The following is a 20,896-nucleotide window of genomic DNA, read 5'->3' as shown; positions in this document are numbered from 1 at the left end:
CACGGCAGAAAGAGGCAGGGCGGTGGTATCCACCCGCGCGGACTCACAAGAGGTCCTACCACCAGTAATTACGCAAATTACAATTTTGCGGGTTTGATTTTTATTACACAATGTTATTCCTTCACCGTGGAAGTCAATCGTGAACATTTGTTGAGTACGCATTTCATTAGAAAAATTGGTACCCGCCTGTGGGATTCGAACACCGGTGCATCACTTCAACACGAATGCACCGGACGTCTTATCCTTTAGGCCACGACGACTCCATTATTTAATACTAATGCTCGTTAATACTAAACATAAAGTCGTCGTAGTCACAAAGAAAACACGCTTGCTCTACTCATATCGGGCTATGCGACTGGCTGTGCCTCTGTTAAAAAACCCCAGACAGGAACCAATTTTTGTAAGGAAATCATACTTTACATATGTCCACGAATCACTACCATAATGAAAAACATCGTCTAATAAAAACAACATATAATCAACAATTATATATTACGTAATTACCAGTTGTGAGCGTTTTTTAAGCCCGCTCGGTTTAATACCATCACCCTGCCTATTAATATGCCGAAGCAGATGTACGTTCCGATTTCAGGTGTTAGAGACCTCATTTCTCAAGGCGGATTGTGACACTCGCTTCGTGTTGTCAATGGGCTCCAGTAACCGCTTAATACCAGGTGCGTAATACCTCGTATACATGAAAAAAAAACTACCCGATGATATGTAGGCGAAGTAAAATGTCCCTTAGAAATAAGGTGACACTCTACAAAACTTGCATACGCCCCGTCATGACCTATGCAAGTGTAGTGTTCGCTCACGCGGCCCGCATACACTTGAAATCATTCCAAGTCATTCAATCCCGTTTTTGCAGGATAGCCGTCGGAGCCCCGTGGTTCGTCAGGAACGTCGACCTCCATGACGACCTGGACTTAGAGTCCACCAGTAAGTATATGCAGCCGGCGTCGATGCGCCACTTCGATAAAGCGGCACGACATGAGAACCCTCTCATCGTGGCCGCCGGTAACTACATTCCCGATCCTGCGGACAGAATGGAAAGCAGTCGACGTCGCCCAAAACACGTCATCTCGGATCCTCCCGATCCACTAACGGTGCTTCTAGGTACTTCAAGCACCGGTCACCGTTCTCGTCGAACCCGTCGCTTGCGACGAAGGGCTCGACGAGTAAATTAACTCTCAGACACAGCCCACTGAGTTTCTCGCCGGATCTTCTCAGTGGGTCGCGTTTCCGATCCGGTGGTAGATTCTGCGAAGCACGACTCTTGCTAGGGTTCGTGTTAGCAACGTCATCAGGTTTGAGCCCCGTGAGCTCACCTACAAAAGTTAGGGTTACGCTGATATAGCCTCTCAAGGCTCTCAGCTTAGGTAGGAAAAAAAAAAAACGATTCGCAAGCGGAAGAGCGTTTAAGTATTCTTTGCATATTTTATAAATAGGTCAACTAACTGTACTTCACCATTAAGATTACAAAGTAATTAAAAAGAATTTTAAGGAACATCAATAAACAAAACCGTTAAAACGCGGTAGATAAAAAGACACATTCACGAAACATCCCCGTCGCTTTACAGCTCGGCTCATTTGGAGGTAATTGAGTGCGTGAATATTTTAAAAGAGCCCTGGTGTTAGAGTGTTAACTCATATAGATGGAAAATGTGATGTTCGTTGTACCCTCCATCGACCACGTGAGGAACTTCATACAAAATTAGCTTGGTAATTTAACAGAATGTTTTCACTTCGAAGAAAATTCACTTTTAACTGTGTGAATGAGAATGTATGCTGCGAATAGATGTATGACATTTGTATTATTAAATGCACAATTAATTCACAGATTAAGTTTAAAAATAAAATAAAAATAAGTAAAGTAAAAAAAACAGAAAATCAATATCTATTCCCCATATTGTATCAAAATTAATAGCGCCTTATAGGGCTAAAAGCATATTTTTTTTGCAGTACTAATCAATTTACTTTACTTCATTTTATTTGTAACGTAGAGTCTGCGTAATCTAGATATCCGCCGCTGAGATAATCATTTAGTGTTAACAAATCGTGCAACTCGCAACACGTCCTGCGACTCCCCAATATAGGAATTAGGAAGACTAAAAGATGCCCGATAGACCACATAATGTAAGATCCTTGGAACACTTTACGGTAATACATGAAGATCGTCACGGTTGTTTATGACAACTAGTACCTAATTCTAATAATTCTAAGAGTTATGCTGCTTTTCAAAAACTTGCGAAACAAGTTTACGGTGCGCTATAACTGTCGCTAATTGTATGAAAAACAACGTTTTCTTGAAACTACTCAAGTGCCACAAATCATTCGTTGATATTACTATCAATAAAAATCCTACATCAACTTATGTAAGTATATTTAAAGAATACGGGACACCATCATGGTCGTCGAAGTCGTTGTGGCCTAATCGATAAAACGCCTGGTATGTACGTTGTACGGTGCGATGCGTATGTACTGGTGTTCAAATCCCGCACGCAGATACAAATTTTTCTAATGAACTGCGGAATAAAGATGAGGGAACAACATCGCGTAATAAAAAACAAACCCGCAAATATTACAATTTAAGACGTAGATTTTAAGGCTGAAAGTGTGTTGCGGAAATACTGTTATTATTTCTATCGACTCCGGTACCTCTTTAGTAATAAAAATAAAATTAAAAAACATCAAGAAAAGACGAATAAATCTTAATACTGCACCAAGAGAACAAATAAGCTTAAGACGTCAAGGTTTCTACATAAAAAGAATAAATAACTCATAAGAAGGTAGATTTCTAGATAGATCTATCTATTTTAAAAAAATCTACTTCTTATAACGAGACCTGTTTTACGTACTAAGTTGAAACTCGTATATTGGTTAACAGCAGGAAAATAATCCCATGATTTCATTGTCTACACCATATCCAATCTCAAAGAATTATTATATAAACGTATGCTGAATCGTAAAAAGATTGATTACATTCATAATAATAAAAGTTGTAATTATTTTTAAATGCACGCAATGAAGTCTAAAATCATTATGATTTTGTCTTCTATTCGTATTTCTTCGTAATTTATATTATTCCATCAATTGCAATTTAACCCTTGAATTTTCCCCCTTTTTCTAATATAAATTTCGGTAAAAATTTATTTTATAATTGGTAACATAATTGTTCGTTTTGAACCGTTCGATGTGTCCATTTGATTATAACCTGATTGTAAAATTCATGTTATGAAAACATATTGATGGACAGCTTGTTACTAGACTTCCTTTCATTTTGCTCAGATATTTTAGTATTAACTTCCAGAAATATCTAGCGCACCGTAATAGTATCTATTTAGATAGATAAATAAAAATCAATTGCCATGCGTATGCCGATTTAACTAGGACAAGGATTGTATGAAATCATTATTATGAGAAAATCCACGAGAAAAATATCAAGCGCTTTCATTCCTAATTTTTCCAATGACTGTGACAGAATATACTAATAAATTTTTAACTATTCAAAATAAATCAATATATTGAAGTGAATTTAAAAGTTAAATAAAAATTCATGTAAAGTAATGAATTAACTTTTTTAGTTTTTTTTATTAATTAGTAATCTATATAATACATATACAGAAATGAATGATCCCTTATTAAAATGACAGTATGCCGTCCGAGCTTCTGCCGCCGGACATAATATGTTTTGCGAGAAAAATTATAGTAAGAGAATTCAATAAGAGCTAAAATTCTTATACGTTCCCTATTATGATTAAATAATTTGTTAAATTCAAAATGTCTAAAGTATTTTTCAATTAATTGTAATACATAAAAATATATATTAGAGTTTGGAAAGATTAACAAATTATATAAAAAGTTTTTTCTCTCACACAATATTTTTCCGTACATCAAGGATAATTATTTCTTCAAATATAATGGGCTTTATTTTCGTTTTACACAAAAGAGATATAAATTTTAGAGACAATAGGTGACCCAAGGCTATCCTCGTCTCATTTTATCCGCGAAATACTACTTGGGGTTGCTAAGCCCCAATTAAAAAAATCAGAAATACTCCTAGTAAATTTTAGTTCAGTCTATTGTTCTTGTTTAATGTTTTGCTTTAAATAAGCAGGGATCAAGTTTGACGGAGAGATATTAAATAAAACACCTCAATAAGAACATTATTTTCAAGAAAGAAAACGGCAAGCACAGGAAGAGACCAGGATCAGGGTCGCTTAAGTGAAAAGTAAAAATGAGCCGATCTTTCGCTCAATATCGGCCTACCTGTTGCGGCGCCGCGCCCGCCGTAAACCGCGCCTCACTCAAACTTTTACGCGCCCTTCCTTCGGTTACTTGCCAGTACTTTAGCCCTGTGACCAAATAACAACAAAAATAAAAGAAAAACTTACCAGTAGTTTCCTTCTGGACATCTGTAACGACATTGCTGATTTTTTGAACGAAGTTTGTTATACTTCCCGTCAGTTTGAGGCCGTATTTAGACTTTTGGGTAAAAGAAATGTGCGCTATTAGCGCGAGTGTTCGCGATTGAGGTTTCTTGGCTTGGGACGTCCGCACGCAGAGCCGTGCCAAGAGACAGTGAAGCTTCCCCTCAGACCTCACCACCGGTATAGCCTCCACCCCGCGCACTGCACCTACCCCTGCGAACAGCTACGATCCTACCATTTTCTGCCTTTTCCTGGTCATGACAATTTTATTCTGTTATTAAACATAATACATATTTTTTTATTCTAATTCGTAACATGTTTCATCTTCAACTTCACTTTTTTTTCATTTGATTGGATCAAATTATTGTTACGAGTGCTTACTTACGAGTGCTACCAAAATCGCTTGGTGCGGTCCAAATTAAAACTCAAATAATTACATGGGAGCTAGCAGTTTTGTAAACATGAATGAAATAAGACGGAATGAAGATTAAAATAAATTATATTTTACATATCTAAGGAAACTCATTCGAATCATCTAATTTTAATACAGGTGTCTTGATGCGTATTTACAAAAATACAAAATGAAGTACAACACTACTACTATATTCAGAAGTATTCGTTTACGAAGGCACACGACTCCACGACTTGTTACTTGACTATTAGCGGTTTTCGTCAGTAAAGATCGTAGCTGTTTTCAGGAGACTACACCCGCGGAAGTACTTACATTACATTGGCGATAGGCGGTAAACGTGATTTATTATCTACACCCATATATATTATAAACTAGCGATCCGCCCTCGCTTCGCTTCGGAAACATTAAAACACATATGAAAAAAAAAAAAAAAAAAAAAAAAAAAAAAAAAAAAAAAAAAAAAAAAAAAAAAAATTGCCTATGTTCATCAGGGACAATGTCGGCTTCTAATGGAAAAAGAATTTTTCAAATCGGTCCAGTAGTTTCGGAGCCTATTCGAAACAAACAAACAAACAAATCTTTCCTCTTTATAATATTAGTATAGATAGCACTCATATCACATATTTATAGATTGTGCGCAAATTAATTATTTACGAAACGTTATTGGGATAATTAACGCCCAAAAGGTATTCCGTCTTTTTTAATTGCAAAAGAATAGCAACCGGTACCAGTAGCTTAGGGAAAGAATCAATAACGGGGCGTTCCGCTTACAAGGACAGTCGTTATTTTAATGCAATCGAAACTTCAATCTCAAACTTTAAGGTAGCTGCCGGAATTGTTATTGTGACCCATACGCGCTTAATAATCTCTTCAACCAAACTGTAAGAGAGCTTTCGTATGGCAATTTTTTCAATGTATTTCACAGTGTATAAATGAATTATAATCAATAAAAATGTTCATATTAGAAATGTACTTTTTTTTTTGTGACAAAAATAATATGCGTCTCAAAATCAAAGTTTTCATCATACTTTAAAGTCTTTTTTTGTTTAAATCCCGTATGCTGCGTAAAAGCTAAATTAGCCTATGTATACAGTTAAGCCGAGTATAAAGCTTGTTTTTTCTTTCTTAAACGCGTAATGACACGTTTTCACCAAACATAAAGGAAAAAATTCGAATAAAATGAAACGTGTACAACGTGCCCAATTATTAGTGACACGGCGTATTGTGAAACAGTACAATTAGGCCATATCCTTCCGGCTATTTGTAGCTTAAGCAGCCAGGCCGTAGAGCCGAAGGGCCGTTAAATAATCAAATGAGACATCGAAGATATTTCAAGGCTGTATTCAAATTACCATAAAATATAACCCGGTAGCAAATCGATTATGAGATCGTTCTACCTATCTAGAGATACAAAAAAGTTTTATGTGTGTGTAATATGTATTTCACTTTCTTTATGGCTTTTATAGCGTTACCATTCTAATTAAACTATACATAAAATCTTTAAGTATTCTTTAGTTGGCATTTTTAGAAATCGCAGTTGGAGGTATCGTCTTATTTTTTTTGCATATTGGTGTGAACGAGTTGACAGACCTGGTGTTAAGTGGTTGTCGAATTTCATAGATATCGTAATGCTAATACCGTTACCCACCCTAAGGTCTGAGTTTTATACTGACTCAAACCATACCGAAATACGTCATCGAAATAGACAGGGTGGTGGTACCCGTCCGGTTCTACAATACTTAATTGATTACGTATATTTATTATACTATAAAAACGGTAGTTGCGAAAATTATCATTTTTAAGATTTTGATTTTAATAGCTTGATGTCATTCGTCGAACGTAGAAAACAATAAATCAAATCAAATCAAATAAATAAATAAAAAATTTTTTTATTCAACTTAAATGAAAGTACATACTTGTTGAACGTCAAAAAGAACTACCGTCAATTCACAAAAACTAGCCTCCGTCCTGAGAAGACCTGGCAAGAAACTCAGCGGGCATGTCTTTTTTTTTTAAATATTAGATTTTTTTTTTTAAAGTTAGGTTCTTTAAATATTCATTTTTACAATGACTATTATAACGTAACAATTGTTGCAATATTGAAATGCCCGGAGCGAGCAACTCATTCCCACTTTGTGCAATCTTCTAGTTCTTACAGTGTGTATGATGGCTAAGTATGTATATCAATCTAAAAATTGGTACCTTCTTACGGGATTTGAACACTGACATAGTCGCATCGAGTTTATTTACCAAAATAAAAACTCAAACCGCAGCTTACTTAGGACTCTACAAGCTATTAAAACTGAAAAAAAAAACCCCAGAAATTGCTTCAGCTTCCGACACTATTAAGCTTCGGAGAAATAGACACAATTTTAAAATTGGCCTTTTGTGAAGATGTAAAAATTTTGTAGTTTTAACTTTTTAATTCTTAATAGAGATTGGTCTTACTGTATGAATACCAGATACTAACAACTTTTGAGAGCGGCAGTAACCATCCACAGCCAGGTATTTACATTTTGTGCTAATATATGTAGTTTTTACTGGTATTTGCGCGGCTATATCTTTATATCTCCTTTACTGAAATAAAACAAATTGTATAAATGATTAATAGATATTATTATGAGCTTTCAATATTTCTATGTATGCAATATCAGATATTATTTTAATATTCAGTGTCAGTCTGTATTCAGCAAGTTGTTTTCTTAGTATTCTGAAGCAAGGTGCCTGAACCCGTGAAAGTACCAATCTGTATATTTTTGTAATGAAGAATTGACAAATTGCGATTTCCAGACTAATACAGTCGTTGATGTTTATCACTTTATGGTGATCGTGGGCAGGATTAGCAGCTTTACAACATAATACCACTTTTTTTTTGTTTTTTTTTTTGTTTTTCCCTTTTGCGCGGGGACCTATTAGGAGGTTCGGCCCTCTAGCCGAAAAAAAAAAAAAAACATAATACCACCTGCGCCCCAAAAAATTAATTGAAATTTAAAACTGAAAAGTTTTCACATACAAAAGAGTCAGATAAGCCTTTTCTTCTCTGGAATAGAAACTTAATGACATCAAAATATTGAACAGATTCGCATTGATTTCGAAATCGATAAAGAAACTTTTTAGATAAATATAAATAAATATTTACTAACAATCACGCTACGTTAACTGGTCCCGTGATAAGTTAGTAAAGAACTTGTGTTACAGGTTTTTTTTTTTTTTGTCAGGAGGAAATCGCCGGACTCCCGCCCTCCACTGGGGATGGAGGGTGGGGCATGTCGGAGTCGAACCGTCTAAAACCTCCTGTCGCTCAACAACCAACGTCCAACCCTCGCATGAGACAGAACTCATGAAAAGGCAAGGGGAGGAGAGTGAAGCGTTTAGTGCGGAGCACATCTCTCCCATCACCCTCCCCCTCGGGACGCCGGACCAGCGATCGTCGGCGCCACGACCACCAGCCCTCTCGGTCGGCAGGCTGTCCGAAGCCCGCCTAGCCAGATAACGGATATAAATGTAAGATTTTTATTACACATACATATATTTAATAGACATCCATAACCCTGGAAAAGGCATTTATATTTATCATTCAAATATCTTCCCTTGGCGGGATTCGAACCCGCGACCCCCCTGTGTAGTGACCATGTCACTTACCACTACACCAGACGGCCGTAAAGTTGTTCTTTTGAATTTTTTTTTTTACTTCTTTATATACATCTAATTAATGTTCGATGTATTTGTTGTAACCAAAGACGCAAGAAATTGTCCACGATAGCATATTAATATTAACCATTCGGGATAATTATCCCAATGTAAGTGTATTTCGTCTCAGACTAACTAAGTCGAAACGCGGTTGATGAGAAAGAGTGGTTTTATTTACCCGTGCTGGCTTAAAAAACGCTTTTTTTTATTTATCTTATACACGTTTATTTCTTACTAAGCACAATAACAATTTTGTTAAACGCAAACTTTTTTTTTTTTTTTTATTGCTTAGATGGGTGGACGAGCTCACAGCCCACCTGGTGTTAAGTGGTTACTGGAGCCCATAGACATCTACAACGTAAATGCGCCACCCACCTTGAGATATAAGTTCTAAGGTCTCAGTATAGTTACAACGGCTACCCCACCCTTCAAACCGAAACGCATTACTGCTTCACGGCAGAAATAGGCAGGGCGGTGGTACCTACCCGTGCAGACTCACAAGAGGTCCTACCACCAGTGATTACGCAAATTATAATTTTGCGGGTTTGATTTTTATTACACGATGTTATTCCTTCACCGTGGAAGTCAATCGTGAACATCTGTTAAGTACGTATTTCATTCGAAAAATTGGTACCCACCTGCGGGATTCGAACACCGGAGTATCGCAACAACGAATACACCGGACGTCTTATCCTTTAAACTATGTAATTTATAAGAAGGAACGTGTAAGAAAAGAATAATAGTCGACTATCCAAATGAAAACACATCCCCCATCCTCTATAAATAGTCACGCCAATAAATATTCGCGTAGTCATAACATCACACATCGAGTTTAGTAAGCTGTCAAATTATATTACGTTAACGTTAAAGTGAGAAGTAGGCGTGCCTTTGAACTCCTAATAGAGGAGGTGTTATTGTCAGTCACATGACAGCATCTTATACCGTGGTAACGTACATATTACATAATGTTAACTTAACGACAACGCGTTTTCATTCTTGATAAAAAAATATATTTTTTTTCTGACCAAATTTAAGTAACTTTCATTGAAAATAATATAGTTTTTTTTTTATTATTGCTTTGATGGGTGGACGAGCTCACAGCCCACCTGGTGCTAATTGGTTACTGAAACCCATGGACATCTACAACGTAAATGCGCCACCCACCTTGAGATATAAGTTCTAAGATCTCAGTATAGTTACAACGGCTGCCCCACCCTTCAAACCGAAAAGCATTACTGCTTCACGGCAGAAATAGCCAGGGCGGTGGTACCTACCCGCGCGGACTCACAAGAGGTCCTACCACCAGTATAGTGAAAGAAAGAGAAAATAAAATAGTATAGTGGTCTCTCCTGAGCCTGTACGTCTAGTTACTGAAGCACTATTTCTATGAGCACTATAAGCACTATTTCTATGATCCATTCCAAATAGTTATTCTATTTCCGTTTTAATAGGTAAAAGAATCGCTCGGAACCATACGAGTATAAACGAAAACTCCGACCTCATAGCTCACGCAAGTGAAGCAAAAGTTGTTTACAGCCTTCAGTGACCGCTTAAACCCGGAAAAAATCATAAAATCATCAGATTTAAATAGTGTAGATAAACAATTTAAAATACGACACCATAACCCTAAACTAAAACTAAACAAACTACTACTAAAACAAACGTTTTCATAAACAAAATTTATTTCCATACAATGGGACAAAACATGACAATACTATACAAAGCTTATTGTTTCATCATTGTTGAAACTTTACTATTATATAATATTAAAAGCCTCTAGCGAAACGAATTATACTTTAATATCATTTACGATCTACCTAAACGCATAAAAGTAGATGTGTTTTTTTTTTTTTTTTGCCTATATGAGTGGACGACTAGTTATATATAGTTCCATAGAGACACTGATGCGGATGGATAGATCGGCTTCGATTAAATATTCAGAAAATCTTCAGAATGGCCTAAAAGTGATCGTGGTAAGCTTAATAGCAATCGAATCAAATTTAAAACAAAGATCGAGCAGCAAAGCAGGCCGAGTTTTATTAGGTGAAAATAAAAGAAATCGGCCATTCAAAGCAGAATTTTTGTACAAAAGATAATCATGCTCACTAAACAGTCTCTTTTGTTATTATAATAATGATTTAAGCATTTGTTTTTTCACAATAATAACAAATAGTGAACGTATACATGCTAAAATGTTGAAACTTTAGTTTCGGTATTTAAAATAAACGTAATAGAGGGTGTGGTTACTTCACTAATTTAATGTTTTACTTTTCACGCAGCATTCCCTGCGTATGCATTTAATAAATGCAATTAATTAGACTCAATCTGAAGAGCACGATTTTTAATGAAAGGTGCCTATTGATTGTTAAGATTCGATGTTATTTTTTCGAGAAACAAGTTATTACTTATTTCTGAAAAAAAAACACATCGAAAAAGCATCATTGGTTTCGTTTTATCCCTGTGCAATAAAGCGTTCTTTAGTAAATAAAAAAAAAATTGGTCATCTTTGATTATTAGGTCAAAGTTAAAAAACCACTTGATATATGTCTACTATTTATTTCATAATATAAATTCATTAGGAAATTCTAAAATGGGGGTAAGCTTCGTCTTATATTTCATTCAAAGCCTTATTTTAACTGGCAGAATTAATAAGAAGTAGTTCCAAACACGCTTACTTTCTTTCAGAAGAATTTTGAAATGCACCAACTTGCACAAAGGACTAAGCAAGTTAATTAGTAAGAGGTAAATCGCGCAGAGAGCTAAATTATTTCAACGATCTTGAATTAAGTAAGTTTTAAATTTCAGAATTTTACTGTTTGCTTTAAAATCAAACTTAATTTGCATAATTACTGGCGGTAGGACGTCTTGTGAGTCCGCACGGGTAGGTACCATACCACCACCCTGCCTATTTCTGCCGTGAAGCAGTAATGCCTTTCTGTTTTAAGGGTGGGGCAGCTGTTGTATTGTAAAAACTGACACCTTAGAACTAATATCTCAAGGCAGGTGGCGGCATCTAAGTTGCAGATGTCTATAGGCTCCGGTGACCACTTAACATAAGGTGGGCCGTGAGCTCGTCCACCCACTTTAGCAATAAAACAATAAAAAATAAAAATACAACTTAAATTTCTCTGAGCGTTGCGTTTCACGACAAAATTGCAAGAACAAACTAGTATTTCAGTATAATGTTATATCATTACAAAATAAACTAGAATGTCAAAAGTAGGAAAACATAATAATAATTCAATTAGTCATTTTGAACTAATAATTCATTATCTGAGTTCATAAATAACTAGTCAGGTCATAAGTATTGTCACACAGTAAAAACTTTTCTTTTAGAATGCTGGCCACAAAAAAGTTTATTGAATTCGAATTTCGAATTGTTCATGAAAATAAAAATGTATACTTTTAGAATTTTACTCATTTTTAAATATGGAGTGGACGCTTAAAGCAGACCGTGTTGCAGTTATTGCGTTGCATCGTTGCGGTTACGCGCCAATTCAAATTTTTAACATACTGAAAAATTTGAATATAACCAAAAAGATTCGTTTATCGTACCATCAAACGATACAATGAAGACGTGTAGATGACAGGTCAAGAAGTGGTCGCCCTCGGTCTGTTAGGACTCCAGCAGTGATAAAAGCTGTGACGACGCGAATTAAAAGAAATCCCAATCGTAAGCAGAAACTGTTGGCCCTTCAGATGGGGTTAAGCAGAACCACGGTGAAAAGGGTGTTAAATGAAGACTTAGGGCTTCGGGCATATCGAAGAAAAACAGGACATCGTTTGAATGCTCGTCTAATGGACCTGAGACTGAAGAGATGCCGCGCTTTGTTGAAGCGGTACGCGGGAAAAAAATATCGGGAAATTCTTTTTTCGGATGAAAAAAATTTTACCGTAGAAGAGAGCTACAACAAACAAAATGATAAGGTGTACGCACACAGTAGTGAAGAAGCGAGCAACCGTATTCCGCGTGTCCAACGAGGTCATTTTCTTCGCTCGTGGTATCCTCGCTCATGGTATGGTTGGGAGTTTCTTATTGGGTTAACAGAGGTACATTTTTGTGAGAAAGGTGTAAAAACGAATGCAGTTGTGTATCAAAATACAATCCTGACGAATCTTGTGGAACCTGTTTCTCATACCATGTTCAATAACAGGCACTGGGTATTCCCACAAGATTCGGCGCCAGCTCATAGAGCGAAGAGCACACAAGACTGGCTGGCGGCGCGTGAAATCGACTTCATCCGGCACGAAGACTGGCCCTCCTCCAGTCCAGATTTGAATCCGTTAGATTACAAGATATGGCAACACTTGGAGGAAAAGGCATGCTCAAAGCTTCATCCCAATTTGGAGTCACTCAAGACATCCTTGATTAAGGCAGCCGCCGATATTGACATGGACCTCGTTCGTGCTGCGATAGACGACTGGCCGCGCAGATTGAAGGCCTGTATTCAAAATCACGGAGGTCATTTTGAATAAACTTTAGTGTCATAAGAATATATGTTTTGTTAAGTTCCTATTGGTATATGAATGGTTACATAATGAATAAACTTGTTTCAATTATTTTACATTAAACATGTGACAGAATTTATGACCTGACTAGGTATTATCGAGCGGCTATAGTCGAAAAACATTTGACATGAATCGAAAGCATTTATTATAAATGTAATTATCTTCAATACGATTTATTTTTTTATATCAGTATCTCCTATAATGATAACACTAAAAGGAAAATAAAATATTATATGTATGTCTAAAAAACAAGAAGAAAACAGTGAACGGAAAACCGAAAATAAAATGGCTCGTTTCAAAACACGATTTTTATTTACTTTTATGGACTTAAAATAATGAATTAAAACTATATGAAATAGTTTCAACTTTCACCTAATCTAGCTTCAAAATCCTGCCAGAAAGTATATTTTTTGAAAATAGTAAAGTAGAAAAGTAGAACTAGAAAAGTAGAAGTAGAAAAGTAGAAGTAGAAAAGTGCTCACTAACAACTTCCACAATTGAGGGTTAACGTCGAATACTAAAATGTAACATGTAAAATGATTGCGTAATTACTAGTTATGAGGCGTTTTTGGGGCCGTCGGAGTATGGTGAAAATACATCATAACTATCAAACAAAATCATACAAACACATCATACAACAAACTAACAAAATCATAACTATCCCACTCTCTTTCCGAAACGCAAGACTGCTCCGCAGCATAAATAAGTAGCACAAAGGTAGGAGCTTACAATACACTATTACCATAAAAGCCATGAAAACTGAATACCACAATACAACGAGGCATTACGCTCTAGATTAATTGCATGCAACGCTTGCAGACAGCTAACTGACACCCATCGCAAGCACGTATCTCTGTTGGAAAGCTCGTAATTAAATAATTCACGGCTCGTTGGTTATTAGTGAAACGAAAATGTGAACACTTGATCTCATTCAATAAAAATAAAACGCAACGTACATTATTCATCTATACTAATATTATAAAGAGGAAAGATTTGTTTGTTTGTTTGTTTCGAATAGGCTCCGAAACTACTGGACCGATTTGAAAAATTCATTTTCCATTAGAAGCCGACATTGTCCCTGATGAACATAGGCTACTTTTTTTAATTTTTTTTTTTTTTTTTGGTTTCATGTGTGTTTTAATGTTTCCGAAGCGAAGCGAGGGCGGGTCGCTAGTAAGTTACAATTTCACTAACAAAACTTCCACTTTATTCTGATATAAATTTTTTAGAAGGGAATTTTGCCAGCCCGTAACAAAATATTTAGTTGTCTTACCACAATGAATAAATGGTTTTTCAAATCGTTGCTTTTGTATGTACAACGCGTTATATGCTACACCATTTCTCGTATTCTATCATATCATTATATACATTAAATCATTAAAATTTGTTCTTAGACTATCTTTATCTAAATCATTATATACTAACAATACTTAAACTACCTATCCAAAGAATGAAATACTGATAAATACTGTTTTCACTCGATCGATGTTTTCACTCATTCTCCCGGACTCGGAAGCGGATCTGATTTACCTTGAAATATAAAAAAAGATGTGTGGTGTCGTGGGATACCGGATAGGAACGAAGTTCCATATTATAAAAATATTAATTTTAAGTTCTATTGGAGGTATAAAGAAAATAATTATTCGGGTATACATTTTTTATTATGATTTTTTATTGATAAAAAAAAATCTTTACAAAGTTATCAACTTTATTTTATTCACAATGATTTATAAAAAATATATAATAATAATATATAAGGAAACAGCTATTTATGTGAATAATATTAATAACCGTCATCAGGTAGACTATACATTAGACACTATAGCCATCATACTAAGACTATACATAAATAATAAAAATCTTACGTTACAGACGTTTTTTCCCGGTTAGGGTACCCCCCGCATCGTCCCATAAGGAACTTCGGTCCGAAAAGAACATATTCTATGTAGATCATTTGGAAAACATGGAAAGTGGTAAAAATAAATACGACGATAAATACCATTATTTTTTTTGTTAATTTATGTAACAGATTAGCTTACCAATACCATAGCGTATCGATGTTACTTTTTAATAAAAAAAAGTTTTTAGAAAGCTTAAAAAAAATATTTGTGATACTGCACACATTTGTTTTTTTTTGTTACGTAATAGCAAAAGCATTAAAAGCTGTCAAAAGCATTATCGGTCATTCACTCGTAAGTATTTTATTATGGCTTAGACGGGTGATCGAACTCACAACTCACTTGCTGCTAAGTAGTTATCAGAGCTAATAATTTACAATATGCTAAGTTAATATTTCAGTTTTATTTATTTATTAAGTTGCACCAACAAAGTGATCATCAATACAAAACATTGAACAATTGACAAAAGTTCATGGCAGATTCGTGCTACCCTGGACATTATTGTAGTCCCAAAGGATTCTGTTTAAGGTAGAGTAAGCACCTAGATTCAAACGAGCAGGCTTTCTTATAAACGGTTTATATTTCTTCGTTCTTGGTAGGTACTTAGGGGCTGATATTTTTATCTGGGTTAAGAGATTAGGTGTGTCGGTTATTCCATGGATTAATTTGTACAGAAATATACCCCCCATTAGTTTTCTCCGGTTAAGAAGAGAATCTAAATTAAAGTGGCAAGGTCTATCTTCTTTTGACTTATAGCAAGCCAAAGCATGTGTCATCGAGGACAATGAAAAGAAAATAATGGTATTTATGTTTGGTCGTTCTTTTAGTAGTCAGTATCCATGACCACTGTTCTCATAAATACGAGTAATCGGAACTTATAATCGGTTTAATTAAAATTAAAATGAAGTCATACTTTCAAACATACTATCTTATAATTTAATTATAAGAATATTAAACTTATACAAACATTCAACCTTAAAGCAATTTACAGCTTACGAAAGGAAAAAGCTAAATCCTATTGAAGTGACAGCTATCTAGGTAGCTGTACCTGACATCACGTCGGCTTCAAATGAAGGCTTAAAATACGCTTAGAAAAATTCATCGAATCGATACCGCTCCACAGTAAATTGCATTTAAACCTACATACATTTAAATAGAAGCAAAACAGAAAAATAGGCTAAATTAGTAACTGAATGGTACCCTCGAGAGGGGAAAAGATTAAAAGGACGACCGTTCCAAAGGTGGGTAGACGATATAAAGGCCGTTGCAGGCTCTACGTGGAAGAGGAAATGCCACGACCGGAACTTATGGCAGGATTTGGGGGAGGCCTATGTGAAAGCAAAACAATCTTAACCGATGTCAAATGAAAAGAAAAAAAAAAGTACCTAAATATGAATTAAGGTTGTTAATAAAGGCTTCTTTATCTTTTACATTTAAATAAAGTAATCGATTTATATAAATACCAGAACTAAAGCACAGTATACAGAGAAACGTACATTTTCTTTTATTTCATTTATTTGTTCTCTTAATTCCGAATCTTATGTTAATTGACGCAACTTACAAATTCAGGAAACATTTCATATAAACTAGACATAAAATGCCCGATAGTTTACCCCACCCATAAATAAACCCACCTTGAGATATAAGTTCTAAAGCCTCAGTATAGTTACAACGGTTGCCCCGCCTTTCAAACCGAAACGCATTACTGCTTCACGGCAGAATTTGTCGGGGTGGTAGTACCTACCCGTGCGGACTCACAAGAGGTACTACCACCAGTCAAGTATATACAAAACGCGTAGATTATTCACGCACACGCGTCATAGTCATAGGGTCTATAGTCTAAACTGGCACATGCGCTCATTTATACAAGTTCATGTGCTTTCAAAGTTATATTTAATTATATGTATTATGTAATTAAATATAATTTATCCTTAAGAGCTCCCAGTTCTTGCAAGAAAGTGAGACCATTCAACTAGTACATTTGTAATGTTTCATATTGTAAAAAATTCTCAAATTTTTTTCTAATGAAAATGTAATACTGAACAATTAGATCTGTTGCCTTTTCCGTAAATCACTCTCAGGCTTTGTGAGCCCTATAGCTCGAAAGTAGTTTAAGACTATTCATTGATCTTCGTAAATAATCAGCTACTAGGCCAAATTGAAATTCGAAATCGATTTTATTTGTCTGACGTTGAATGTTATAGACAATTATAGTTCAAGGCCATAGTTCAAAGTTCGAAATCCATCCATTCATTCACTTACTCAACTCAGTTATCTGATTGCTTTAAACTTTCACACGCAATCTACATTATAAACACTATTTTGAGGGTTTTTTTCCACGATTTTCATTTTAAAAGTTCCCGGTGTTGCGGCGCTATTTATTGCAAGCGCTATCAGGGGATCACGGGACTATATTACACGTCAGTTACAGTGGAAATAACACGTTAAATATTAACAGAGTCCATAAAGTTCTGCCTGACTCAGTCAGTCAGAAGTCAGAACTGAAACCTAGGATTTTCTGAATCTTACACTTACTACATAAATCGGCTTCCTCTTAACAGTTAGTGTTTTAATCTTTACGTAGTATATTTTGTTGCTTCAAATTGGCAAACAAAATCAGAGCGATCTGGTCTTAAATGACAATGGAACTTTTTTGGATGGAATTTCAAAATGGTTTACCAATTTCCTTGACACATGACGTCGAAGTCCTAATTACATAAATTTGATAAAGGCTGTCCCATCTTTTAAATAAATTGCATGACGTAGAAATAAGAAGGACATAGGTATCTGCATCTGTGAGCACCCAATATTTCAATCTACCCGTAATTACTCTTTTTTTATCCGTTTTATCATTAGACAGAGGTACTTGAACGTCTGCGGGGTATGCATTTACTAATAAATTTTAGAAACATTTGTACTTGTACTGTTTGAAGGATTTGAAGTCTGGCATATTTGCACACGATATTAATACAGCAGTGATTTAATACAATTCACCACAAAAGATAAAAGTGTGGTCGAATTTATCCATGAACTCAATGACAGTAGGAAACAGACGTCGATTTTTTTTGCCCGGGGCCAAGTCACCTACAACACCCAGAGTGTACCAGATATGTGAGAAACCCTTGCCGTAGTTGAACTCATCGAAAACAAAAAAGTGGATTGAAAGGCTCTCTAAATGACTGAACCCGGGAGTGGTAAGAAAGGCGACCCCGCTTAACACTGCAACCAAGCGGATGGCCTAAGAACGCCCGACCAAACAAGTCATCAGCCCGACAGGCGTTACCAGATATTCCACACCGCGCGGTATTTGCCGCACCGGTTGTCCCGATCTGATTGCCAAAGGGGGGCCTCCTAAGTACTCCTAATCTTCTAACAGGGCTCGAGCTGGTCGTCGTGGCTTTAAGGATAAGACGTCCGGTGCATTCGTATGAAGCGATGCACTGGTGTTCGAATCCCGCAGGCGGGTACCAATTTTTCTAATGAAATACGTACTCAAAAAATGTTAACGATTGACTTCCACGGTGAAGGAATAACATGGTTATAATTTGCGTAATCACTGGTGGTAGGACCTCTTGGGAGTCCGCACGGGTAGGTACCACCACCCCGCCTATTTCCGCCGTGAAGCAGTAATGCGTTTCGGTTCGAAGGGTGCGGTAGCCGTTGTAACTATACCTGAGATCTTAGAACTTATATCTCGAGGTGGGTGGCGCATTTACGTTGTAGATGTCAATGGGCTCCAGTAACCACTTAACACCAGGTGGGCTGTGAGCTCGTCCATCCATCTAAGCAATAAAAAAAAAAAAAAAAAAACGTGTAATAAAAATGAAACCCGCAAAATTATAATTTGCGTAATTACTGGTGGTAGGACCTCTTGGGAGTCCACACGGGTAGGTACCACCACACCGCCTATTTCCGCCGTAAAGCAGTAATGCGTTTCGGTTCGAAGGGTGGGGTAGCCGTTGTAACTATACTGAGACCTTAGAACTTATATCTCGAGGTGAGTGGCGCATTTACATTGTGGATGTCTATGGGCTCCAGTAACCACTTAACATCAGTTGGGCTGTGAGCTCGTCCACCCATCAAAGCAATAAAAAAAATAAAAAATCCTCCTAACCTCCAAAATCAGATTTCGACTATATCAATTCTGTCCAGCCTAGTGTAGACAAGTCATATCACTATTTCTGTACGTATAGTTAGTTACCTTTCCTGATAATGGATCAGGTAAATCTCGAAACTAAAATCCATTTGGTCGTTAGTTCACTGAAAGCCGTGTATCGAACGTTAATTGGAGTAGCCTAATCATTCCGTAGAGAGACGACACATCTGAATATAACTCCAAAATACATATATACTGCAGTGGTAGCAAGCGTGATTGGAGAAAATCAATAAATCGATGTTGAATGCTGCTTATTAATAATCTATTGACAAGGGAATAGATTATAATAAGCAACATTGAACAGACGACCGCACAAAGCCCACATATGATAATGCTTAGAATTCCTTAAGCAGATCCATTTGTAAGAGAATATAAAACAATGTAGAACCCAATTTCTTTTTCTACCTGATACAGTTCTACTGTGAAAAATGATTTGAAATAAATTCTCAGTTTTCATTTTCAATACAAATATTCTTTGTGCAAGGACGTGTTATGCAATCGTCTTATGCATCTTGTCTAATTCCGTTTTAAAGCCGTCATGCGTTCCAGCTTCAAGTATGATACCTCGATCTCGTGTTTCATGGAGGATTGCGGCGTACTTTGTTTGTATATATATGAGCCCAGGTAGTAATAGATAATACTAGGTAAGCCGTGGTGAGGTCGTTGATTTGTCTAAGCAACATTTAAATAATTTAAACAAACTTAAGGAACGTCAAATAAATCACAAATAAGCAACTAAATTTAAATTTAAGTTTTTAAAAAATAATTTATAGAAATTCAGATAAATTCCATTGGTTCCATATTGGTTTTCATATTTCGCGTGGAAAAAATTGCTGTGTTTACACCTATGGGAAGGACTCCTTAGCTTTATCAATGTTTATTTGTTTACCTTTTTTATTATTATTTTTTATTGCTTAGATAGGTGGATGAGCTGACAGCCCGCCTGGTGTTAAGTGGTTACTGGAGCTCATAGACATCTACGACGTAAATGCGCCACCCACCTTGAGATATGAGTTTTAAGGTCTCAAGTATAGTCACAACGGCCCCACCCTTCAAACCGAAATGCATTACTGCTTCACGGCAGGAATAGGCAGAGTTATAAATTAAAATGGAGAGATATCGAGATTTAGTTAAAAAGTTACTATGCCCACGTCTTCCTGCTTTAACCTACGAAGACATGTCTCGTTTATTATCTTCATCATATCTTTGGAACTCGAAGAAAAGGCTCTCGCATTACTTGAACGGAATGAAGGGAGATCCTATTCAACAGAACTAATGAGTTTAGCTATACACAATGACGTAAATCAATAAGATTTCAAGAACTCGACGTTATACTATACCGTTATAATACGTGTGTATGTTGTTTAAGGGAAGCAAAGGAAATACCCGTTTTATTGTTTTGTTTTAGATTGAAAAATTAAAAATATATACTTATTAAACTCTTTGTCGTTTAAATGCAAATCTGAAAAATAGGTTTTCGTGAAAGTCGTGTATATCAAGTTTTCACGTACACGCATAATACGTTTCGTTTCGAATGATTCTTTCTTCTGATTCTGAATAGTATTCTTTTAAAAACAATCGAGACTGTCTACTCTAGTGATTTTTCCGTGAATGTAAATTATTTTTCATAATTCTGCAATAATGATATCACGATTACGATATCATTATGAAATACACATGCAGACATGCATTCGTATCACAAGTCACAATCTGCACACATAACCTTGTGAAGAAATTAAAACTGAAACTGAATAACTGCCTCAATATTCAGTTTCACCTTGATAATTATCGATAATTTTTT

General features: G+C 35.9%; 1 protein-coding gene across 6 annotated transcripts in view; it reads right to left on the bottom strand.

The window, feature by feature from the left end:
* bma (SCY1-like protein bma) overlaps positions 1-4,565 on the bottom strand; it is a 98,707-nt gene extending 94,142 nt beyond the window's left edge. For all 6 annotated transcript variants that reach the window (XR_016323400.1, XM_089729060.1, XM_028177258.2 and 3 more), the window contains exon 1: positions 4,395-4,565. The gene's annotated coding sequence lies outside the window, so the exon portion shown is untranslated. The remainder of the gene's footprint in view (positions 1-4,394) is intronic.
* Positions 4,566-20,896: the final 16,331 nt, after the last annotated feature.

This window comes from Bombyx mandarina, chromosome 01 (assembly GCF_030267445.1).
Source record: "Bombyx mandarina strain Sakado chromosome 01, ASM3026744v2".
In the NCBI taxonomy this organism is placed as follows: Eukaryota; Metazoa; Arthropoda; class Insecta; order Lepidoptera; family Bombycidae; genus Bombyx; species Bombyx mandarina.
The sequence above is the reverse complement of the archived record's forward strand: the minus strand, read 5'-3'. Positions and strand labels throughout refer to the sequence as shown.